General features: G+C 37.4%; 2 protein-coding genes across 6 annotated transcripts in view; one reads left to right on the plus strand and one right to left on the minus strand.

Annotated features, from left to right (window-relative positions):
• Positions 1-27,547, minus strand: part of LOC136871967 (alpha-crystallin B chain) — a 178,312-nt gene that overhangs the window by 91,998 nt on the left and 58,767 nt on the right. The gene's annotated exons all lie outside the window — the stretch shown is intronic.
• The window catches only part of LOC137496951 (kinesin-like protein Klp61F), a 298,626-nt gene that overhangs the window by 61,642 nt on the left and 209,437 nt on the right, over positions 1-27,547 (plus strand). The window contains exon 1 of one of the 5 annotated variants that reach the window (XM_068225133.1): positions 3,850-3,874. The exons of the other annotated variants lie outside the window; for them this stretch is intronic. The gene's annotated coding sequence lies outside the window, so the exon portion shown is untranslated. Of the gene's footprint in view, positions 1-3,849; positions 3,875-27,547 lie in introns of those variants that run through there. 5 annotated transcript variants of the gene reach the window in all.

Consider the following 27,547-nt stretch of genomic DNA (forward strand, 5'->3'; position numbering starts at 1 on the left):
TAGATTATGAACAACAAAGGAGAAAGTCCACAACCTTGTCTCACACCTCTGCTGATCGGTTTCCATTCAGTCTGATGATTACCTAACTTTATTGCAATAAGGTTGTCACTGTACATGTTGTATATGTTCTCTATTAACTGTTGTGGGACATTATCTTCTGCTAAGATATTAAGAAGTCTGTTCCTATTAACTAGGTCAAAGGCTTTCTTAAAATCAACAAATGCTATGAGAGTTTCCAAGTTAAATTCCCTGCATTTTTCGACTAAGATTTTCAAGGTAAAGTAAGCATCAGCACATGAGCGTCCCTTTCGAAATCCATGTTGTTCATTTCCAATCACATTTTCATAATACCTGAATAATTTTTCTCTGACAATATTTGAGTAAATTTTGTAACCTGAGTTGAGTATACTTATCCCTCTGTAATTTCCACAATCTTTCACACTGCCCTTCTTATGAAGAGGAATAACTACAGCTTTTTGCCAATTCTCTGGTGGTCTGTTGCCATTCCAAATTAAATTGATGAATTTGAGAAATCTTTGCTTGAAGATGTCACTGGAATACTTGAATAATTCTGCATTTATTGAATCTTCTCCAGATGCTTTTCCATTTCTAAGTTTTCTGAGTATTAGCTCCAGTTCTTAGAGTGTAATGATTTCCGAAGACTTGTTAAGAGATGTTGGCAGAAGAAATGGCTCAATATTTGAACCTCTCCAAAGGTTCCAAAAATAAATGAGCCACTCCGTTAGAGGTATTGCATTAATGCGTATGTCTTCTTTTACATCATTATTTAGTTTCTTGAGTATTTTATAGGTCTGTGGTCGTGGTCTTGTTATATCAGTCTCCAGTTGTGAAACAGTTTTCCCAACTCTTTCTGTGCTTTTTCCGCACTTCCCTTTTTGCTATTGCTCTCTTGTGGTGATACTCTATTTTATCTTCTAATTTGCCAGTTGACAAAAAATTTGTATAAGCATTTCTTTTGTCTGAAATAACCTTTTCAATCTCTTCATTCCAGTTTCTTAAACCCCTTTTCCTCTGCCATTTTCTCTTAACTCCCAAACTCTCAAAAGCAGACTGCTTTAAAATTGAACACAAATTAGACCACTCCATTTCCACATTGTCACTAACTGGTGTCATCTGTGTAAGTTCGTTAAGTCTGTTCTGGTACAGCCATTTTATACTGGGGTGTCTTAATAGGTTAACCTTATAAGAAGTTTTAATTTCTTGTGTTGTTTGTGTGTTTCTTTTATACCATCTAGGCCTCAGACGAACAGGTGCTACTAATAGATAGTGATCAGTTTCCAATTCAGGGCCTCGATAGACTTGTATCCAAGACTAAATCTGCCAATTTACTATTACAAATTATATAATCTATAATAGATTTCTGATTTCGTGCAGACCACGTATACTTGTGGGTGTCCTTGTGTGGGAACATTGTGTTCATAATCTTTAACTGATTGAAGACAGTGAAATCTATTAATTTCGTTCCATTGTTATTACAGGTTGTTTCTCCGTGGATTCCAATGTGATTCTGAATTTTCTCATTACCAACTCTGGCATTGAAGTCTCCCAGTAATAGTAGCATATCTTGTTTGTTAATTTTATTGACTATCTTTTGCAGATCATTATAGAACCCATCACTTTCATTTGAATTGCCCTCCACTGCAGCGTATGCCCCTATAACTGTAAGATAACCCCTGAATAGTTTTAGTCTTAATTGGATAATCCTTTCATTCCAAAAAGTGTAGTTATCAATTGTTGATCTTAATCTTTTGTGTACCATGAGCAGTACACCCGCCTGTGCTCTAGTATCTCTGTCAACCCCACTGTAAAACTGTAAATAATTTACTGTCTCTTTTGATCCCTGAAGCTTTCTTTTTGTTTCTGAAATTGCCGCAATTAAAATGTCTTTTTTTGCGAGAATGTCGTCCAGCTGGTCATCTTTGTGTGAGATACCTTGTACATTCCAGGTAGCACATCTAAAAGTATTTTTCTTCTTCCAATCTTTGTCCATTTCACTGTCCTTTTCAATGCCAGGAGAGGTTATGTATTCCACATAAAGTTAATTTTAGATAATATACAGAAAAATAACAAATAGGTAATATGCCAAGTTCTTCATGATATAGATAAAATACATATATCATAATTTTAAAATATTCACTGTATAAGGAAACTTCAATCTTCAAAGAATATAAAAGACTTGTTTATAATAACCATAGCAACTGTCACTAATCCTTCACAGCACCATAATTTTCATATTTTCCAAAAAAAAGAAACTACTATAAAATTCAGGACACCAGTAAGTGTATATCACAAAGATGACTTTTAAGTTTCATAACAACAGCATCAAATCTATCAATTCAGAAAAAACAGAATTATAAAAGTACTAATACAGAGCTTCTCATATATGTAATGATATAGTCATGGCCACCTAACGGTGCTGAGATATAAGTATTCCCATAAAATTAACTTTTTTTTTCACTTCCCCCCCTTCCCCCCTTTAAGTGAATTTTCCGGCAAAAAGTATTTGTTTCTTTAATAGTAAAGGATCTTCTAAATACTGATTATCTTCAGTTTTTGAGATGTGTGTCCTCATGAAACGAATTCAACTCCTTTTCACACCCGTCCCCAATTATGATTACCCCCACCCCGAACGCGTAGTTTTATTTTTAACGAAGATCTAAATACCATTTTTCACGTCTGTAACAACTGTAGTTTTTATTAGATGTAAGTATCCACATACAATTACTTCAATTAATTTTTCAATTTTTCACCCCTTCATTGGATTTTTCGAGAATACCTGTTTCTTTAACAGGAGATTCCAAATACCAGTTTTTACGTCTGTAACATTTTACGTTTCTGAGATATAGTTTAGATATAGTCTTTCTAAAAATTCACCCCAATTTGTTACTCCTGTTTAACCCCCATTAATTAGATTTTCCAAAAACAAAAAAAATAAATGTTTCTGTATTTTTAGAGGAGATTCCATATACTGTCTGTCTGGTCTGTAATATCTTCAGTTTCTGAGATATAAGGATCCTTATTAAAGGCATTCAACCATTTTTCACACCTCTTATTGGGATTTTCCAAAAACAAAAAGTACGTGTTTCTTTATTTTTAAAGATTCCAAATGCCAATTTTTATTACTCTAAATCTTTAAGTTTTTGAGATATAGATATTCTCATTTTTAAAATTAACCCCCCCTTTCACCCCCTTAGCGACGGAATATCTAAAAATCCTCCCTTAGCAAGCACCTACATGTTAATATGAATGTATCCCCAAAATTTCATTTCTCTATGTCCAGTAGTTTCGGCTCGGCAATGATGAATCAGTCGGTCAGTCAGTCAGTCAGGACAAGTTATTTTATATGTACAGTAAAACATGTCTTAACGGACACCTCTTACCGGCGGACACCCCTCATTTGCGGATGATTTTCTAGGTCCGTAATTAAATGCCATTTTGTGTATGAGTAATTTACCCCTCTTATACGGACACCCTTTATTTCAGACACGGACACACCATAGCCGCGAGAAACTCCAATTAAACCTCTCCTAACGGACACTTTATTTTTCAAAAATTTCTGGTATTTTTTGTCCTGTACAGTATGTATTTGCTTACTTTTTGCACTGCCGGTACTTCCAAGAATCACAGACACAGTAACTTTTGATCCTGGCTGTACACATTCTTGGAAGGCAACTCTAAGCTATGCTATCACTTCCGGAAGTTGTATGATCTGACATGCTCGACAGCCCTGGAATTCGTACCTTCACTGTCAGGTTACTTTTCATTGACTTGTGGGCTTTTGATGTGTTCAATTTTACGTTAGTAAGTGTGTGTAAACATGGCTCCGAGGAAGTTTTTAACTTTAAAAGAAAAGGTAGGCATAATAGACTATCATAAACATGAGAAGTGTGGTGTGCGTAAACTGTCCGAAGTGTTTAAGATAGGAAAGACACAGGCAGCTGAAATTGTGAAAAAGCAAGAGGAACTAGTGAAAGAATGGCATTTAAATGGCAACAAAGAGCGCATTAAACTGTTTCAAAGTGGTAGTGGAGCTCTCATTGACAAGGCAACGCTAGAGTGGTTCGCTAAAATAAAAAGTCAGAATGTCCCTGTCTCAGGACCAATGATACAAGAAAAAGCATTAGAATTCGCGACAGAATTAGGTATTGGAGATTTCGAAGCCCCGAATGGCTGGCTAGAAAGATTCAGAAAGCGACATGGTATCAACTTCAGAGTGATTAGCGGAGAATCATCCAGTGTTAATATGGAGATTGTTGACAACTGGCAAGAAAAAATACCTTCAATCATAGACGGGTATGCTCCGGAAAATATTTTGAATGCCGATGAAACTGGATTATTTTTCCGTGCTTTACCCGACAAAACTTTGTGTTTCAAAGGAAATAGTTGTACTGGTGGAAAAGTTGCTAAAGAACGTCTTACGGTCTTGTTATGTGCAAGTATGAGTGGAGAACGAGAGGAGCTCCTTCTGATAGGAAAAGCTGCAAAACCAAGGTGTTTTAAAAATATGGACGTTACGAAGTTTGGCATTGAATGGAAAGCGAATAGGAAAGCATGGATGACCAGAGAAATGACGGAGTGGCTGGGACAATTGGACAGAAAAATGATACGCCGGGAGCAAAAAGTGTTATTATTCCTCGATAATGCAGCATCGCATCTGGATACAATTAAGTTGCAAAATGTGAAGATCGTCTTTCTCCCACCAAATGTAACATCAGTTTCTCAGCCGCTTGACCAAGGAGTGATCCAGAACTTCAAGGTTATGTACAGACAGTTAGTGATGAAGCACATAGTATCAGAACTTAACGGGAATGAAGTAACCCTTCAAACACTGACAAAGGGGCTGAATGTTCTCCAAGCAATTTCATGGATAACCAATGCATGGAAAAACGTCACTGCCTCAACAGTTCGTAACTGCTTTCTGAAAGCTGGCTTTCCCGCTAGTGGTGGACATCCCGAAATAGAATCGGATACCCTTTCTTTTCTGACAGCATGGAAACAACACAAGAGTTGATTAATGCAGCAGGTTACAGGGTATGTTATGAAGAGACTTTTCATTTTTGTAAAATTATTTCATTAATTGAAGTTGGCACTTTCTAAGCCTATTTCCAATTGGTCAGATGATTCTGTATTGTTGAAAATGGTTACGCATGCAACAGTCATGTCCATCATCAAGTTGTGATATCGTATCATTAAGACACATCAAATGCAATAAAGTATTGAAGGCACCAAGTTGCTTTACTTCAAAATCAAAAACAAACATTGGCGCCCAACGTGGGGCTCTCGATAACCTGAGATGTTCAATACAAGCAAGATCATGAAAAGTGAAATCCAGAAGTGAAAACAATGCGTCGCAATTGAGGTTAAGCATCGGAGCAAAATTACAACACATCTCGAATTCGTGGAATCATTCACGGATATTGCATTCTCGTTCATAACGAAGATCAGACCGCTGAGGCCAACAACTTCAACGGATTGCAGCATAAATCAGTAATCAGGCAAGTACGATTCGAGTTTTCATACTTAGTACATCCAAAGAAGTAAAGACAAGATTTCAAGATTTACATTCTTCTCACCGCTCAATGCAAGAATCTCTTTGACATATACACCATCCTTGCTATACATACGGTACTCTTAGATTCTAGCCTCTTTCTCTTTCCCTTTGCGCACTTTTTCGTAACATAAACATGCATTGATCAACATAATAATAGGAAGAAAATAATAACTGAACTCCATTGATCCTCCTGTTGTTATAAATAAAAAAGATCCAAATTCCTTTGTCATATAACCTCAATTCAGCAACACGATTCCTTTGAACTTATACATAACCTTCACGCAATCCCTTCGAACTTTCACAGCATAACCTTAATTTTAATATGTCGCAACTAACGAAATTGAAACAATCGCGTAGTCGAGTAAACGGCACGTTAACAAGAATAATAAAGTCGATTACAGCTGACACGTCAAAATCAGAGGCGAAGGTTAGAATTAAAAAATGTGAAGAGCTATGGAATTCTTTTGAAGAAGTACAAATTAAAATTGAGGAAACAGAGATAACTGATGAAATAGCTGCCCTAGAGTTTGAAGAGGAATGCGAGGGAGAGCGAGAGCTATTTGAATCTATTTATTTCCGCGCAGTTACGCAACTGCAAACGATAATAGATGAAGCAGATGTTCAAAATAATTTACTAGCTCAAATGAACACGGCAGTAAACAACGCCGTTCATCAACAGGAAGTTCCACAACATCATAACAGAAGAATACATAAATTACCAGAAATTAAATTACCGGAATTTAACGGCGAATTCACAAAATGGTTGCTTTTTAAGAATAGTTTTGAGTCAACCATTCATAATGATACTCAACTAACAAATATCCAAAAATATCAGTATCTGATCGGTCTTCTGCAGGGTGAAGCACGCAAAGTCATTCAAGGTTTTACCATTTCAGAAGAAAACTACACAAGTGCGTGGAACTTGCTTGTAGATACATATGATAATCAAATGATAATCGAGACACATCTAGATGAACTTTTCAAGTTTCCTACAATTTTTAAAGAGAACAAATCTGAATCACTCAGGCAATTACAATTTCATATTCAAACTCACATTGCTTCATTAAAAGCAATGAAGCAACCGGTACAATATTGGGACACATTGGTTATTCATCTAGCAAAGAAGCAGCTGGATTTCATTGAGCAAAGAGACTGGCAGGAAAGGGTGAAAGGCAACACTCCAGAGAAGATGCCAGCATTGGATGATTTCTTGAAATTTTTAACTGAGCGTTCCCAATCATACATGCTTTTAAATCATAACAAAACCAAGGCATTGAACACAAAGGCAAATCCGAAGGACAAACAACCTAGCAAGAAAGTTGTTATGACGACGACTCAGGGAAGCTGTAATCTGTGTGGTGGAAGTCACCCCATTTTTACATGTGAAGAATTAATTAAACGATCAGTTGAAGACAGAAGAAAACTGCTTCGAGAAAAAGGACAGTGTCATAACTGCTTGAAACCAGGACATATTGCAAAAAATTGCAGAGGATCGAAATGCAAGAAATGCGGACTTCCTCACAACACACTTTTACATGCTGAGGAAGATGACAAACAGAAACAAAATCTCAAAGAAGATCAAGTGCCCATAAACCTGTGTGTCGAATCTCAGCATTCACTTGCTTCACTCAATGTGAACTTGGCGAAAGGAATAACATCACAAATACTTTTGTCAACAGCTTTAATTGATGTGAAAGATGTTCACGGAAGAAGAATGACATGCCGAGCCTTACTGGATCCGGGATCTCAGTCGAATGTAATAAAGGAAGGTCTGTATACGAAACTTGGTTTACCGAATGTCAAGACAAACACACAGATCATTGGAGTAGATTGTTCCAAAGTGGAAACAAAAAGGATCACGAGAGTACATCTCGCTTCAAGGAATGACGGATTTGAGGTGGAAGCAGAATTTCTAGTTTTGCCAACTATAACAGGACGATTGCCACAGTTGGAGATCAAGAAGGACAAGATTATTATTCCAAAGGATATTCGCTTGGCAGACCCCACATTCAACAAGCCTGGAGACATAGACATGTTAATTGGTGCTGGACTTTATTGGAAAATAGTCATAGGTCCACCCAAGAATGAAGCTGAAGGACAACCAGCTCTGCAAAACACCCGATTAGGCTGGATTATAGGTGGTGAAGTTTTTGAGAACAAACAAGGATCAACAACAACATGCATGAAAATTAGCAATCAACAATTATCAGATCAGATGGAGAAATTTTGGAAACAAGAAGCAATTCCGGAGATTCAACATTACACATCAGAAGAAAGAATATGTGAAAGACAGTTCACGGACACCGCTTCGAGAGATACAACAGGTAGATTCATCGTAAGGCTCCCTATCAAGCCAGATGTCATCCTTGGAGAATCAAGAAAGCACGCACTAAACAGACTAGAATCATTAGTCAAGAGGTTAAGCAGACACCCCGAACTCAAGACAGCTTATGCAGATTTCATGGATGAAAACTAGGGCATATGAGCTTGATTGAAACAAACCAAAATCAAGATGTACCAAATTCATACTTCATACCCCATCAACCAGTGGTACGTCCAGATAGTGACACCACAAAGGTCAGAGTGGCATTTGATGCCTCGGCAAAAACATCACTCGGGACATCACTCAATGACAAGCTCATGACAGGACCTAATTTACAGCGAGATCTTTTTCACATTGTACTTAGATTTCGCAGCCATAAGTACGTCATGACGGCAGATGTGGAAAAGATGTTTCGGCAAATCCTCATCCATCCTGAAGATCGAGCATTCCAGCAGATTTTGTGGAAAGAGGAATCTTCAGCCCCTGTGAGGATTTATCAGTTGAATACAGTAACATATGGAACAGCATCGGCACCTTACCATGCCATGAGGTGCCTAAATGAATTGGCTACTCTTCATGAAAATGAATTTCCAGCAGCAGCAAAGGCTATTCGCGATGATTTTTATATGGATGACTGCTTAAGTGGTGGAGACATTCTAGAAGACGTGATCGGGCTACGGCGGCAAATACAAAATATACTCAAGAGTGGTGGAATGCATTTGAGGAAATGGAGGTCCAACAGCAAAGAGATCTTGCAGGATTTGGAGAGCAAAAGCGATGAAGGGACTTTACTGGTTTTAGACAAAGGTGAAGCTAGTAAGACTCTTGGACTCCTCTGGGACTCAGCACAAGATTGCCTTAAGTTTCGAGTTGAGCTGACAAAGCAGTCACCAAGATCCAAAAGAGAAGTCGCCTCCAAAATCGCACAGATTTTTGATCCACTAGGACTCGTGGGTCCAGTACTGATCAAAGGGAAGTTGTTGATGCAACACTTATGGATAGATGGATTTGAATGGGATCAGCCATTGTCTCGAGAGCACCTTCAGATTTGGAACGAGTACTATACGTCATTAGAAAGACTGAACAACATCAGAATTATGAGAAACATAAATCCTGGGAATTGCTCTGGCTCTTTTGATTTGTTTGGATTTAGTGATGCTTCAGAGAAGGCTTTTGGAGCATGCATTTATGCAGTTCGTCAAACGCAAAGTGGTCTCTACATTTCCAATTTACTTTGTGCGAAGACGAAAGTAGCTCCTTTAAAAACCATTTCGTTGCCAAGACTCGAATTGGAGGCAGCCCTTCTTCTTGCACAACTTGTCAAAACAACAGTGAGTGCTTTGAAAGAAAAAATTGGTCAGATCAGGTTATGGAGTGACAGTACAATTGTTTTGGGATGGATCAACACTGAGCCAAGGCTGCTGAAGACATTTGTGGCAAACAGGATTGCAAAGATTCAAGAAGCCACTGATTCAACCACCTGGAAGCATGTTCCTTCGACTGAAAATCCAGCTGATCTTCTCTCAAGAGGAATTACTTCAGCAGAACTCGAAGATAAAAAGCTGTGGTGGAGTGGACCTTCTTGGCTTCGCACACAACGTCAACAACCAGAGCATTCAGAAGAATTTGAAACAGAACTACCAGAGCTGAAGGTCACAGCAGTTACGTTGACAGCAACATCAACCAGCATTCTACTGAATAAATTCTCGTCATTTCCAAAATTATGCCGTATAGTAGCATATTGTCAAAGATTCATTTATAACTGCAAACTCAAACCATCAGAAAGGAAAAAAGGTTCACTAGAAATACAAGAAACTTGTAAAGCAGAGAAGCAGGTAGTCAAATGGACACAATTAGAAGCGTTCCCTCAAGTACTACATTGCTTAATTAATAATCAAGACCTCCCAAAGAAGAGTTCTCTAAAGTCACTCAGTCCGTTTCTGGATAGTGACGGATTGATTAAGGTTGGAGGAAGGCTTCGTTTTTCGGAGCTAACATCAGAACAGAGACATCCTGTGCTTCTACCAGCAAATCATCACATCACCAGAATGATCATGGAAAATGAACATCGTCGTCTGAAGCATTGTCCCCCAGAGCAACTGCTACATGCAACTCGACAACGATATTGGCCTATCAACGGCAGAAGAGAAGCGAAAAGGATTGTCAGGAGGTGTCTGAAGTGCTTTTGTTACCATCCTACAGTTCCAGAGGTACGCATGGCAGATTTACCAAAAGAAAGGGTTACGTTAGTTGTTCGACCCTTTGTTACCACAGGAGTGGACTATGCAGGTCCAATATTTGTAAGAGAAAGCCACAGAAGGGGCCGCATTCATACTTACAAGAGTTACGTAGCTGTATTTACATGCTTCAGTACCAAGGCAGTGCATTTGGAGTTGGTGTCAGAGCTAACGACCGAAGCTTTCTTAGCTGCATTGCAACGCTTTACGGCGAGAAGAGGTTTGTGCAAGCAGCTTTTCTCTGATAATGGGAAGAATTTCATTGGAGCAGCGAATGCACTACAACATATCCAATCCTTTTTGGAAAAGGGGTCAACGACCATTACCTCCTCACTCGCACAGCAGCAGATACAGTGGAGTTTCATTCCTCCCCGGTCACCCCACTTTGGGGGATTGTGGGAAGCAGCTGTAAAGATGATGAAAAGACATTTGCTGACTGAAACACAGGGACGTGTGCTAACTTTCGAAGAAACCTACACTATTCTTTGCGATATAGAGGCGGTATTAAATTCACGTCCCCTTACTCCCTTGCCAAATGATCCGAATGATTTAGAAGTCTTAACACCAGCACATTTTCTTCTAAGTGACTCGATCGTGCAACCCGTGCAAAGGGATTTGTTGAGAGAACCCGATAACCGCTTGTCACGTTGGCAGCACTTGCAGAAAATTCGGCAGCGGTTGAGGCAGAGATGGCAGCGAGAATACTTGCAGGAATTGCAAAAACGCGTCAAGTGGCATGATAATAATCGACGTATTGATGTTGATTCTTTGGTGCTATTAATTGGGGACAACATCCCTCCTCTAGAGTGGCCCAGAGGTAGGATAGTTCAAGTTCAACCTGGACGAGATGGTGAGGTGAGGGTTGTCACCGTTCGGACGGCTGGTGGAACTTTCACCCGAAGCATCAAGAAAATATGCCCTCTTCCCATTGAAGGGGATGACAAGGAGAACTGAATTCAAGATTTCCTGTGATATCTTTAACTTTGTGTTATTTTTCATCAAAGATATAATTTCAATATTATTTTCTTTTAATGATAAAAATATGTATGTATAGTTTTGTATTAATGCATATGTTCAGAATAAGTGTTTTTACAATAGGTATAAGATTACAATGTTACAATAGTTTAGTTGAAAGAACTCCTTTCAAGGGGGGCAAGATGTTATGAAGAGACTTTTCATTTTTGTAAAATTATTTCATTAATTGAAGTTGGCACTTTCTAAGCCTATTTCCAATTGGTCAGATGATTCTGTATTGTTGAAAATGGTTACGCATGCAACAGTCATGTCCATCATCAAGTTGTGATATCGTATCATTAAGACACATCAAATGCAATAAAGTATTGAAGGCACCAAGTTGCTTTACTTCAAAATCAAAAACAAACAGGGTACAAGTGAACACCTATATCGAAATTGATTCAGATATTCCAACGGAGTGTGAGAGTGGAGACACGAAAACGATTCTTCAGTCAATCCAAGGGAAGGACAAAAATGAACATTCTGACGAAAGCGGGAGTGAAGGTGATGCTAATGACGACTTTGAAGAAAATACTGAAATGAATGTGCTGCCAATAACCTCGTACAGTGAGGCTCTCAGCATTGTTCAGCAATTGAAAGAATTTTATTATAAACAAAACGATGAAAAAGGTGTAAATTTGACCCAGGATTTAATTGCACATAGTGAAAACATCATTGCTAAACCGAAATGGACAAAACAAACGAACATTAAGGATTTTTTCAAGTGCTAATGTTTTACTGTACTGTGCTAGATATTGCTACATCTACATACTGATTTGAAGTTTCAAAAACTCATACGTTCTTCTTAATTTGAACATGGTGAACGGTAATAGTGTACAGTGTACTCAATAGAGGTTTCCATAGAAGTGTTTTTGTCTCTTTAATACAGTGCATCGCAGCTGCAGCAGCCCATCTACAACTTTCTCATGTGAGTACAGTGCAGAATATTGTACAATACTGTATACAGTATACAATTAAAGGTACATTTGCGAGAATTATTAACACATACAATACATGGGTTATTGTGTTCCAACTTATGTTTAATGGTACCGGTTTCATAACCTCTCGCGGGTGGACACCCCTTCATTACGGACATTTTTTTCGGTCCCGAAGGTGTCCGTTATAGGGAGGTTTTACTGTATATAGATTTCGGTAATAGTATCACCGAGTGGAGTAGCCACGCAAATTAACATGCTAGGTCTATGGAGCCTAGCTCTGCACTCGGCAGGCGAGTGTGTTCGAACCCCACTGTCAGCTGTCCTGAGTATTTTGTTTCCCTTTTGCACTCCCAAGCAAATGTCGGGATAGTTCCTATTCATAAACCCATACCTGCCAACTTTCCAGATTTTTCAGGAGACTCCCGATTTAACAGTTTCTCCCGCCTCCCGATTATTGTATTATTTCTTCCAATTTCAGCTTATTTTTTGGTGAACTTCAAACATTTGTTTTCAAATCCTGCCATTTCAGCTTTTTACGCCAGTGGCCGCTTGTCCTTCACTCATTGGCTGCTTTCAAACGAAATATCGACATTTATTAATGCGAGAAATATACGTGAAATTGCAATGTTTATTTAAACCTGTATATCGCGACACGTGTATCGATTGTCAATCTCTCATTCTCGCGGGCTATGTTCGTGTTCGTTCACATCAGTCGAGTCTATTCTAGAAACTAGTTACTAGATATGGAGTCATTTTTAGTAATTTAGTGACAGAATTTCAATGATAATGACTAGTCACTTTTCTGGAGATTTTAGGAGCCATTTGGAGAAAATTCTAATTTTAATTTATCTCAATGTAATTAAAATAAGAAAGATTTTTGTCTGTACATTGCTCCGAATTTAAAACAAATATTTCTTTACCCGTCATGACCACAGTAATGAGGGGAAATGCACATTTTAATTTTCCGTAATTTATGTGTGTATGTATGTACGCGCATGACGAGAAAACGGCTGAAGTTAATTGAAAATCGGTAAGTCGGGGAATAAGTAGCTACAGTCTAGGCCATAAATGATATTATGAGTGAAATGGTAGTTTAGGGGAAAGCCTAAAATGTAATTCTCAAATATTTATGATATTATTGGGCCGATCAATAAATACTACATAACTAAAGTTATGTATTATTAAATTTCCTGTCATTTATGTCTTAACTTTTTTAACGTACCGACTACGATTACAGATATCCATGAATTGGGAATTTTGTTGCCAAGTTCATATCAGCGCCGAGGTATGTGAAAATGAGTGAACGAATGTAATGAAAATCGGTATGTAAAGTCGGGGAGTAAGGAACCACAGTCTGTGCTATAAATAATTTTATTTACGATGTTCGAAATGGTACTTTGAGGGAAGGTACCAAAGATTTAATTTTTAATTACCTATCCTATTGGTCATATCAAAACGTACTACATAACAAAAGTAATAGTGAATACAATTTCCGATTGTGTGTGTCTTGTTTAGTTTTACCATACCGACTATAATAAAGTTGGTGGTGATAGTGATTAAATTGTGAAGATGATTACAGTAGAAGTCCAATATAGCGAGAATTCATAACCGCAAAAAATGTACTCGCTATAGCGGATTGTCATTATATCCAATGTTTGTATAAAAAGTTGGAAAAACACCCTACACATTAAAAATCAGTTTGTTCAAAACTTGAGTTTCCACAGATAATATCCACACTGCGGCTTACTTGTTTATTTTTTGAAGTCCGATACTACGTGAAAGTGTGCGTTTAATTTCATTCTGAATAAATATAGTACCATATTTCTCCAAATCCAAGACGAACCCCAGTTTTTCCTAAATAAAAATTTAAATCAGGCTGAAAAAGTACTTAGTAAAATCATTTGAATTACTGTTGTACAGTGTTGGCCTACACATTTTTAGACTATATAGATGCCGAACATTAGCTTTTGCCATGCTTTTTTTTTTTTTGCAGCTGCATAATTATTCTTTATTTCTGCAGGTTTAACGAGCATTAACTTGCAATTGACATCATAACTCCGGAGAGAACCCGTTGAAAATTTGCCGGTAATACCTATTCCATGCGTCTATACAATACGATGATCCATCAGGAAATTACTCTTGCTGTGTATAAAACTGTTACTTTCACTCAGCGTCAGATATAGCCGGCTACCGCTACACGCACGTCTCGCTTGTCGGCTAGTGTTGTATAGGCCTAATCGCAGGCGTTGAAAGTCAACGAACGAGTTTATTGTGCCACGGTATGGCCATTCCGTCCTTGAGTTTTTCGTGCACATACTTCACAATTTCATCTTTGACTTTTTTAAAGCATCCTTGTCGTGGACCACTGAATGCATTTTTTGTACAGTAAGCATTTTTTAGCTCTGTCTTCAAATTAACGCCAAATATTGGCTTTAGTTAGGCCTATGCTGTAATTGTTTTGCTGCTGCACAATAATTCTACATTTCAAAGTGTTTAATAACCATTAACTTAAAATTGGCATCATAATATCGACTAGAACCCGTTAAAAATATGCCGGCAATACTTCCTCCACGTATCTTTACAATAAGACTACCAATCACGAAAATATTCCTGTTGTCTATAAAACTTCATTTTACTAAGCGTCAAGTACAATAAAATCAGTTTCATGGTCCGTATCGCACTTCAATAGATTCACAATTAAGTATTTATTATTTTCCACCTAGTCGATATAATGATTGCTTAAGGCAATTTAATGGTTAAAAGTGGTACATGTTTCGTATTTTATCAACATCTTCAGCCACGTAACACTGTTTAGATGAAAAATATATAAAATTGACAAAGTAATGCTTAAGAGGAAGTGTCCTTAAAATTAACATAAGATTGACAACATTAAAACAAACAAAAACTCAAGAGAAAATATATAAATTATTACTACAATTGAAAGCAGTTGTCAAGGAAACACTTGTACAATATTCCATAGAGAGTATGTCCTAAATGAATATTCTTTTCTTAATAATTCATGAAAAAAGGTCAAATTATAAATGATAAATTATACAGTTTATAGGTAATTGTCGAAATGAAGAAAACCAGATATCACAATGTGGTTCTTATTTTTAATGCAGATGAAAATATAACTAATTCCTAGTTGCCAAATCTTATTAAGCCTGCTTTCCTTTGGAACAGTAACTCCTGTCATTCTTTCACAGTCTTGTGTCTGGTGTAATATTGATGATGCGTTCTTCCTTGCTCTTGCACCTGAGGAGGTGGAGGAGCGGGGGAAATAGGTGTGTCAAGAACCTCCTTGCTGCCACCATTAGCTGCAACTGAGGAGGAATAAGTTGTAGGGCAATCTGTTGATGGAGAAATTCCAATTCTTTTTTCATGATCTTTCTCAAGCATTTTCAAATATACTAGAATTTGGTAATATAAAGGATTCTTATATTCTACAGCCTCATTAAGGTTATCATTTTTCTTTATAAGTTGGTCTAGATGAATGTATAGATCTTCATATGTGTTCATTAAGCTGCCCTTCTTTAATTTATGATGGTCAGGTCTTGTTCTATGTTGGTAAATTTATGACCTGTGGCAGTCATGTGTGATCCCATAGCTGAGAATCTGTTTTTCAGCATTCACATGTTCCAAATATCTAACTTTAAAATTGCGGTCAGATTGTCCTATGTATGTATTCTTGCATTCGAAGCATGTGAGTTTATATATTCCAGAATCAAAAAATTTATCTTTTTCCGAGAGATTTATTGTATCATGGTTGAAAATACTATGTTTCATGTTATTGGTGGAAAATGCAATTTTGAAATTTTTTATCTTAAATAAATTTGTTAATACGTGTATGTTTGGATTATTATATGTGAACTTGATGTATTTTTCAGTTTTACTAGGTTCGATTGCTAATTTGGAATGCTGCTTCTCCGAAAATTTATTAATTATTTTATCAATCATGTTATTGTTGAAACCATTCAAGAGGGCTTGTTGTCGGATAAACAACAGTTCTTTATTCCTTTCAGATTTGGATAAAGGAATACTAAACGCTCTGTTAACGTAACTATAATATGCTGATCTTTTCTGTGCCTCTGGGTGTAACGAGTTCTTGATAGTGGTCAGTGTGAAAGTAGATTTACTGTGTATTTTGAAAGAAAATCCTTTTTCTTCTCTCGTGACTATGTCCAGAAAATTCAGTGATCTCTCTACTTCCTCTTCTAAAGTGAATTTGATATTGGAATCCAAATTGTTCAATATATTTAAAACTTTATTGCTGTCGTAAGTCTGTTATCTATTATAGCGTAAACATCATCCACATATCGTGTCCAAAAATCCAACTCTCTATTTGATTAATAATTTTCATGTGTTCCAAATAGTCTTAAGTATATACACTGACTGACAGTGACAATGCAACACCAAGGAGGAGTGCTTCGAAAGGGATGAAAGTTGGGGAAAAAACAGAGTCGGCACGGACGAATAATTGATGTTTATTTCAAACCGATATGCAGGTTACACAATGCGCACGGCATCGACTCAGTAGGATGTAGGACCACCGCGAGCGGCGATGCACGCAGAAACACGTCGAGGTGCAGAGTCAATAAGAGTGCGGATGGTGTCCTGAGGGATGGTTCTCCATTCTCTGTCAACCATTTGCCACAGTTGGTCGTCCGTACGAGGCTGGGGCAGAGTTTGCAAACGGCGTCCAATGAGATCCCATACGTGTTCGATTGGTGAGAGATCCGGAGAGTACGCTGGCCACGGAAGCATCTGTACACCTCGTAGAGCCTGTTGGGAGATGCGAGCAGTGTGTGGGCGGGCATTATCCTGCTGAAACAGAGCATTGGGCAGCCCCTGAAGGTACGGGAGTGCCACCGGCCGCAGCACATGCTGCACGTTGCGGTGAGCATTTAACGTGCCTTGAATACGCACTAGAGGTGACGTGGAATCATACGCAATAGCGCCCCAAACCATGATGCCGCGTTGTCTAGCGGTAGGGCGCTCCACAGTTACTACCGGATTTGACCTTTCTCCACGCCGACGCCACACTCGTCTGCGGTGACTATCACTGACAGAACAGAAGCGTGACTCATCGGAGAACACGACGTTCCGCCATTCCCTCATCCAAGTCGCTCTAGCCCGGCACCATGCCAGGCGTGCACGTCTATGCTGTGGAGTCAATGGTAGTCTTCTGAGCGGACGCCGGGAGTGCAGGCCTCCTTCAACCAATCGACGAGAAATTGTTCTGGTCGATATTGGAACAGCCAGGGTGTCTTGCACATGCTGAAGAATGGCGGTTAATGTGGCGTGCGGGGCTGCCACCGCTTGGCGGCGGATGCGCCGATCCTCGCCTGCTGACGTCACTCGGGCTGCGCCTGGACCCCTCGCACGTGCCACATGTCCCTGCGCCAACCATCTTCGCCACAGGCGCTGCACCGTGGACACATCCCTATGGGTATCGGCTGCGATTTGACGAAGCGACCAACCTGCCCTTCTCAGCCCGATCACCATACCCCTCGTAAAGTCGTCTGTCTGCTGGAAATGCCTCCGTCGACGGCGGCCTGGCATTCTTAGCTATACACGTGTCCTGTGGCACACGACAACACGTTCTACAATGACTGTCGGCTGAGAAATCACGGTACAAAGTGGGCCATTCGCCAACGCCGTGTCCCATTTATCGTTCGCTACGTGCGCAGCACAGCGGCGCATTTCACATCATGAGCATACCTCAGTGACGTCAGTCTACCCTGCAATTGGCATAAAGTTCTGACCACTCCTTCTTGGTGTTGCATTTGCTCTGTCAGTCAGTGTATTAGCCAATATTCCTGATGCTGGGGCTCCCATTGAGAGTCCTTTTTGTCAGTAAATTTTATTATGAAATGTAAAATAATTTTGATTTAACACTAATTTTAAAACATTAATAAAATCTTCAATTTCTGGTATGCTTACTAATTTGTTCTTCATTAAATTCATTCTTAATGATTCTAATAGTGTCTTCTATCGGAATGTTTGTATACATGTTGGTTATGTCAAACGAACATGTCATGTGAGATGATCCAAGTTTAAAATCTTTAACTAGATTGCAAAAATCCACTGAGTTTTTGATAGGTGTTTTACAATGAAATACGTATTTACTTGATAAGAAATTATGTATAAATCTAGTTTTATAAATGGGGCTATGTTTGAAATTTATGATAGGTCTAATCGGTTTTCCTTGTTTATGTAATTTCGGCAGTGCTCTTGCAGTCGGGAGTCTAGGGTTCATATTTATTAATGTTTGCACATCATGTTCATTAAACAAGAATGACGTGGTTTTTAATAGTTTTTTAAGATCCCTCTGAATACGTGAAGTCGGGTCTTTATCAATTGTACTAAACGAATTGTTATTAAAAAATGTTTGTTTTATCAATATAAACATTTCTATCTAGGGCTACAACTGTTCCTCCTTTATCTGCTTTTGTGATAATCAAGTTATTTAGCTTGATTTTTTGCTTCAAGTTATTAACTGCCTTGTTGGTGCCTCGAAGTGATAGTAAACCTTTTACTAAAATAGGAATTTTCTTCTTAGCTTCATACCTTAAGTCATTCTGTAAATCTACAGGTACGTTCTGTATTGCTGTTTCTGCTAATGTTGTGATTAAATCGTAACTTTTCTTTGAACTTGGCCAATTGAAATTAGGGCCTTGACTTAAAATAGAGGTTTCTTCTTCATTAAAATCTATCTCAGATAAGTTTTTAATTGGAGGTGGGTAAACACTATCATCAAACGTAAGATTAGGAAGTAACCTTCTTTCTTCTCCATTAGATGCTAAATTTTTTAACTTAAATAATTTACTGTATTATCCAAAGTTTCTTGTTTCATTTTAAGTCTGTTCTCCATTTTCTCATTGATGTGTTTCTGGAAAGAATCCCATTCCAGAGGAAGCAAGTTCAGTGGTGCTGAGAGGTGTGCGAAGTACATTTTCTCATTAAGAAGTTTCTTTCTCTTATACATAAATTTAATTTCTTTTTTAACCATATTTTATTGACCTTCATTTGAGTAAACTTATGATTAGAATATATAGTTTTTCTTTGGGCACTTTTAAGGAAACTGGGAATCAAATTATTTTTAAGGCATTCCTTCAAAAACACTATCTTTTGTCACTTTAGCTATTTTCATCTTTAAGTTGAGGTAGGTGTTAGCTTCTTTGCTTGCCTGGTTGGCATTAGGATTACATAAAATCAGTTTCATGGTCCGTATCGCACTTCAATAGATTCACAATTAAGTATTTATTATTTTCCAAGAGCAAGGAAGAACGCATCATCAATATTACACAAGACTGTGAAAGAATGACAGGAGTTACTGTTCCAAAGGAAAGCAGGCTTAATAAGATTTGGCAACTAGGAATTAGTTTTATTTTCATCTGCATTAAAAATAAGAACCACATTGTGATATCTGGTTTTCTTCATTTTGACAATTACCTATAAACTGTATAATTTATCATTTATAATTTGACCTTTTTTCATGAATTATTAAGAAAAGAATATTCATTTAGGACATACTCTCTATGGAATATTGTAAAAGTGTTTCCTTGACAACTGCTTTAAATTGTAGTAATAATTTATATATTTTCTCTTGAGTTTTTGTTTGTTTTAATGTTGTCAATCTTATGTTAATTTCAAGGACACTTCCTCTTAAGCATTACTTTGTCAATTTTATATATTTTTCATCTAAACAGTGTTACGTGGCTGAAGATGTTGATAAAATACGAAACATGTACCACTTTTAACCATTAAATTGCCTTAAGTAATCATTGTATCGACTAGGTGGAAAATAATAAATACTTAATTGTGAATCTATTGAAGTGCGATACGGACCATGAAACTGATTAGGTGTGGCAATTGGAGCGCATGTGTGCTGTGATTTAAACACACTGGGGACTTTATTCTGATTTACGGCCTGGATTAACCTTGGAGTCTCCTCATATAACGGATTTTTGTTGTCAATGACATTAAGATTTTTTTTATTATAATTTTGTTCCAAATAAATGTACTAGTTTTCCGTCTCGTTCAATAACTTCCCCTTACCTAAGCTTCTAACGATCGTCAAATCTTTCTCAATTGAGGTGAATTTATGGCCTGTTTCACTCATATGCTGGCTCATGGCCGAATACTTATGTTTTGAAGCATTGTAATGTTCCAGATACCTTGTGTAAAAGCTCCTCCCTGTTTAACAAAAATATGTGAACTCACAATGTGCACATTTTAACCTGTAAACACCAGACCCGGAGTAAACGTTATTATTGACTCTATTGTGGTTGAGGAATATGTTCTGGTTATTAACTGTTCTGAAGGCTATGTTGACATTGTGTTTTTTTAAAACATTAGTGATCTGATGGATAGCCGGGCTATTGTACGTAAATGTGGCGTAGCGGTTTTCCGGGTGTATTTGTCCAGTATCTTCTCCACTGCTTTTAGCATGAAGGAGTTTAAGAATAATGGTCTATAGGCTTTGGCTTGGGCATAGTTTGTCCTTCCAGGCTTCGGTATAAATACCGCTTTAGCCTTAGACCTTGATTTTGGCATGTACCCCAGAGCTAGGCTTGCTCTAAAACGGTCTGTCAGGGCCTTGATAATTATCTCCTGTCTCTCCTGCAGGAGTATTGGGAGTATCTCATCTGGCCCTGGAGCCTTTATGGGCTGAATTGAGTTAAATGCCCACCTCAGATGGTTAGGTTTAATCGGTTGGCACAGTTCCAATCTGCTCTTCGTAGTCTGGCCTCTGTTTCAACCACATCTTCCATTCTACTTTCTCAGCCTCAGAAGAATGACAAGCTAGCAACACCTCTAGCGTCTCCTTTTCCGTCTGAGTGTATGCCTGCCTGGACATCGGATGATACAGACATTGATTCCCATAGGGAAACATCAATTTTTGAAAATGACACACTCTCATGGTGCATTGGCACTGCCTGTGGCTCAAAGTAGCCTACGCGGTGGGCTCCACAGAATGCACTAGCCATGTGTTTGGTAAGTGTGCTATTTACCAATTGATGAGCCAATTTTATCACACTGGGGCAAAATGCTGGCAACCAGGAATGAGTTAGCTGGGAAATTAATAATGTCCAGTAACGGACCAACTATATTGTATTCCAAATTTCCTCATTTGGAACAAATATTTCAGGTTCGCTACGGGAATAAACATCTTTATCATCTTTTGAAACTAACTCACTTTACTTCAGCTTTTATTATGAAAAGGAGTTAAACAATATAAGATCACTGAATCACATTTTTTATATAACTATTTTGCATTCTTCTAAATCAGTCAACAATGTAACTAGCATTTTAATAATATGTCTTGCAGTCTATTACAAACTGGTAAGTGAAGTAGTTGAGCAGCATATTACACAGTTATTACTGGAACTTCATTCAAATCTTCAAAATCACTCTGTTCATCACATTCTGCACTAACAAACTGCTCTTGAGCAACACTTTCTAGTTAACTCTAGAATGTGAGGCTTTCAATCTCTCTCCATTTTTCTCCATAGTATTTTGCAAGCAGCATGCCCACATCTTGTACATTGTTGGGGTTCAGTGCGATATTACCATGTACAATAAGAGTAGGATTTTGAAATGATATATTGGCAACAGTTTTTCCCTTTACACATTTTAAAATGTTTAGGATTGACTTTATACCCATACCCTCCTTGAATTTTGATATTGTTCCTGGTTTTTGTTATGTAGAATCGAAGACTGGTTGAATATGAAGTGCCAAGGTCCTGTGGTCTTGAAACATTTAGTTCCTTTTTACTTCCATTTCTACACTTGCACACCATCACTTTCAGCTTGTTTTTGGGTACCATGCGCACTGATATTGCTCTCATCGGTGGTGGGGTCGACAACCTCTTATTCTTGAATACCTTTCCTATTCATGCAAAGGCACTGACAAATTTAATTATGCAAGTAATGTTATTGTCTGTTATTGCTACTCTTATGTAGATAATTTTTTCTTGAAAATAATCAGTGGAAATAAGAAAACAAATGTTTCACAATTTAACATGCTTTTTTATTTGAAAATTCAAGTGATCCATAAATTTTGCTGGTCAGTGTAAAAGCTACAGAGTTGTTTACAAATAGAGGATTATGGAAGCACTTACCAGTAGTTAATTCGCAGAGGCTTGCAGACTGAATGCTAAATGGTGCAACAGTGTACGATGAAGATGCATGTATGAAATAATGATCCATCATCTAACTGCATTTCCTTATGTATGTGCCTTCAGCAGTTATATAGTTGGGTTCATCTGATGATAGTGCAAAGGAAACATTTTAGTTCATACCCAAGCATTTATTTGATTAAATTTATTTTCAAAGCACAATCTGAGCCTAAGCTAGTACTCCCTTCCACGAACTGGGGTTAATTCCATAAATCATGTATCGTGGTAGGAAGTATATGCTCCCGCCAGCTACTTAGGGTAAAAACAACTTAGTCCCTCAAAATCTATTAATATAATTGAATAATATAATATAATAATATAATCGAAGAGTAAAGATATTCGCATATCCAATCATTCAACCCCCCATAATCAAGCAATTAACCATGTTATCGATCATATCATCTCATAGATCATTACTATTAGCATTTATACTACCTTATGGCTACATATCATTACCTATTTTCAGAAAGAAAACAGAAATTATCCTAACTCTAGTTTATTAGCATGCTAATATGAATGGATGAAAACCATAATGGTATAAGTAGAATTTGGGTCATTCAGAGAAAAAGGCATTTAAACATCTTAACACTCATATGAAGCATGCTATTTGTAGTTATACCAACCATCACTAGAGCGCAGAATATTACCTCTACCACTTGTATGTCTTTGCTGGTGAAAGGATACATCCTTCCGGAGTTACATCCTGCACTTAACTCATTTTTTAAAAAATGTCACTTATACCGTTATGGTTTTCATCCATTCATATGATATCAAATCAAATCGAATTGAGGGCTGTAGAGAAAATAAAATAAAGTTATGTTACATATTTAACTTGAATACATAAATTATTTCATTTGACATAGTTAAAATTGGATTTACTATAACCTTTCACTCATAACTTGACATTAATAAGTTGTTCAATCATTTCAGTTCATCACTTTTCATACAAATAGTTCATGGGGTAAATGAGGTTTGAATCTTTATTTCACCGAGCTCGATAGCTGCAGTCACTTAAGTGCGGCTGGTATCCAGTATTCGGGAGATAGTAGGTTCGAACCCCACTGTCGGCAGCCCTGAAAATGGTTTTCCGTGGTTTCCCATTTTCACACCAGGCAAATGCTGGGGCTGTACCTTAATTAAGGCCACGGCCGCTTCCTTCCCAGTCCTAGCCCTTTCCTGTCCCATCGTCGCCATAAGACATATGTGTCGGTGCGACGTTAAGCCAATAGCAAAAAAAAAAAAAAAAAAAAAAAAAAATCTTTATTTCAGGAGGAAGTAGGGATTCTTCATATTTAGTTTGGATTTTTGGATTAACTTTTTCGAGATACGAGATAATAAGTCTCCTGAATGTGGTATCAAATGGTCATCACACTTTAAATTACTATATCTATAATAATATTTCAATAAGTGCTATTAGTCGAATAATTATCAGTTCAAACTATGAAAATCGTCCCTTACGATTATATATTTGTGTGCTACTGTAATTAAAATAAACTCATATCATTTACCGCTGTGCCAATACTACGGTGTAATTCAATTCACCAATCTACATTCACATGGGGTAACATTCGCTCTGTAATGCGATGTTCCTTAATATCCCTATATCTACTCCATAAAGTATTTGAGGTTCAATTGACCTAGCGTAATCTCACATGTTATACTACCAATCGACCTTTAATCACCTGGACTGTATCTTCATATTCATATGAGCATGACCTAACCTCGCTGCTTGCGTTGTATTTATCATACGATAACCGTAACTAACACATAAATCCGTAACATCTTCCTACCATTGCTCACACAATGAACAATTCATATTCTCCAATACTATCATTACTTCATAATTCTCATACTTCTTCCTATAGGGAGCGTGCACGGCCGCTCTTAGTGCCTCTAGCGGAAGAAATCGGAAACATTATGGTGATCTTGTCTTGAGCAGTGAGTCTAGGCTGTGTAACTGTGGGTGTGAAATTGTGGTGGTAGTAGTAGTGTATCAAAATGCCTAAATCAAATAGAAACTGTTGTGTAGTGAACTGCCACAACACACAAAGAAACACTCATGGAAAAGGAATTACATTTCGCACATTTCCTGGTCGTCCATATGAATCGGGTAGGTGCAGGAAGTGGGTTTCGGCTGTGTGAAAGATAAAGTACAGTAGGCTATCTTATTTCATTTGTGACATAAATCACATATTTCAAACATACCAGGTATGCCAATTCAAGAACACGTTCATTTAAGTACACTTTGAAATAGTACATTTCATTTCAGTTATGCATTGCAGCAGGTTCGTATGTTTACATTCATGTCCTTACATGTGCACGTGTCTTGAATACGTCGAATAATAATAATAATAATAATAATAATAATAATAATAAATGTTTTCCTGCTTTTCAGTATAGATGGAACTCCATCGGAACCCACCAAATGCTCCGTTATTTGCAGTAAACATTTTGTTGGTGGAAAGCCAAGTAATATTGAAAATCATCCATCATGTATACCATCTGTGTTTCATGAGAGCTATAAGAAGAAACCGAAAAGAGAATGTGATATATCCCGGTTTTAAGAGCGTGTAAACTAATGAAATTCTCAAATATACATACGTCTTCTGATCAGGAAACTCGTGAATTTATTGTTAAAAATGAGTGTGTGAAAAACTACACAAGTCGGTGCAAGCAGCATTTGATATTGAAGCAATGACTTTCGAATTCACTTGTGTTTTAGTGGGAATGATGTAGGCACAGTGCTACTCAAGCACAGTACCTTCAAGTATTTCGGGAAAGGTGGATAAAAGTTGTGGTTCCAACACCCCCTGGACTTATTTCATGGATACCAGAGCATAAAAAGTGAGGCACAGTTGAAGGATTTAACAAGTGTTTCATTTGTAACATTCAGGTTTTTACTTTATTTGTTTCTAAAGTGTCTATAAATATAAGTAATAACGATGTTTGGATACTCTTTTTAATGAAAATGAAGTTGGGTATAACCTTCGCTTCCTTGGCAGTCATATTTGGTATACATCGGACTACTGCTGCGCGAATATTTTTTACTGCTCCCGGAGTAGTCAAGAAACTCATTTCTAAATTTATTTTCTGGCCTAGCAAACTATCTGTGCAAAATACTTTGCCTCGCGCTTTTAAAACATTTTATCCTGATGCACGAGTTATAATAGATTGCACAGAAATGAAATCAGAAACGCCAGCAAGAATAGATGAGAGATGTTACATGTATTCTTCGTACAAGTCATGTTATAGATTTAAATTTTTATTAGCTGTGGCCCCAAACGGAACTATTGTTTTTGTTTCCCCTTGTTATGGTGGAAGAACTAGTGATACTTTTATTGTTAACAATTCAGGCTTCCTAAATCTTTTGAGTGAAGAGGACATTATATTAGCTGACAAAGGATTCCCAGGTTTTAAAACAGTCAGCTCATTCTTTACTTGTTATGCCGCCTTTTCTTCACAATGGAAGATTTACAGAAGTTTTACAAACTCAGAATGTAGCAAGTGTGCGAATTCATGTTGAAAGATGCATACAGAGGGTGAAACTTTTCAAAATCTTGAAAAATATTCCGTATATCAGCGACATTGTTTACGTAGCTTGTGTGCTAGCAAATTTCTTGCCACCAATAATAAAGAACATAACCCACTGGTATAAATCTATCTTATCAGAAATTGACGTGTTATCTACTTATTCCAACTGAATTCCTATTTATTCGCTTACTGGTTGCTGCCTGTCAATAGCTTGTCAAAAGCACAGTCAATTTCACCGGAAATCTCACTCGCGAAATTTGAGTTTTCACAGATTCATAGATATGATGTAGTTACAATATTGTTATTAATTTTGCCCTGTGACAACTATATCAGGTTTAAATATATTTTTATATGTACAGCATTACAACTTCCATAGTATTACTTCATATTTATCTTGACGACAAGATGCAACGATATATTTTGCCATTACTATGAAGCAAGTCTTCCAGCGGAACGCACTCTCACCGTATTAATTCTCGGAACTCCGCCAGAGCGCTCTGTTACTAGTACCGTGCACGCTCCCTATAGACACATCTGCATAAATAAATTCTCAACTCATTTCTTCTAAACAACCTCTTCGTTACGGTTTACTAGTCCATCGACGACATAATCTTCTTATTAATCGCGAATTCCTAATATTTAATCCATTTCTTCTTATTATACAGTCATAATGGCCATGTCTGCCAATTTGGTCTCTTCAATATCCAGGTTTTACTTTGCAATTCACTCTCTTCTTGATCTCGCCTAGTTCAACGCTAAATGATCTTTCCGAGTAGATTGGTGCATAAACATCGATAAACACGTTCCATATATGCTTACAATAACCTAAAATCATCTTAAGAGTACGGTATAACTATTACTCAAATTGGCACACGCTTGCGGTTAACTTTTTAAAATCTAGCACTGACATTCACATACTGGCACATATAATTTTTTTGTAGGCAATTCTGTACTCCTATTATATTTCAACAACTACAAAAAACTTTGAACTGGTAATTTGGAAACTTGTTACTTATCTCGTCTCGATTGGGTTAATTGCTGGCTCCTGCTCGTTTATTATGCCATCTCTGAGCAATTAGCTTTGGTCTCCGTATATGTCACAGCTGGGCATCGGTCTCGGCAGTCTGGCTTAAGTCATGGCATCTCAGGTAATCCTCCTCCACCAGTTAAAGCGTGTTTCATCATAACGCCGGTGTCCTTGCAATAAGAAGACAACATTATTTGGGCAGAATACATAGCTAGATCTTCCATTATAAGCCTTCTAGGAAGTATGAATGGTTATTAGTATTTCTTAATACTTCGAAATTGTGCTCTAAATATATATATTTCCAATGAAGATTATTCTCATTAAAAAAATATTGACTGCTGAACGTTGACTGATGCTTCTAATTAATATCTCTTTTCTCCTCAATCTTTTACTGGTCCGTAGCTTTCCTTAACTTCAATATTTTAAAACGAAAGTGTATGCGTTCGCCTCTCGTCTCGGCTTATTTTGCAGGCGTAAATAACTAAATTCTCCGCTCGAATGTATATTATCTCTCGGCTTTCTTCTCATACATTGATAATAATTTTCTTGGCTCGCAGCAAAAGTACTATCTTTTTAAATGCGATCTTCTCTTACAAAGTGGTTAAGAATAGAATGAATTCAATTATTTTTTAAGGACCATAGTTGTTCTATCTAAGAAACTCTTTTCTTTCTCGCCGGTCTTTATAAAGTCTCCGCCTTCTAATTACGAACAACATGCCTC

This window comes from Anabrus simplex, chromosome 1 (assembly GCF_040414725.1).
Source record: "Anabrus simplex isolate iqAnaSimp1 chromosome 1, ASM4041472v1, whole genome shotgun sequence".
Taxonomy (NCBI): Eukaryota; Metazoa; Arthropoda; class Insecta; order Orthoptera; family Tettigoniidae; genus Anabrus; species Anabrus simplex.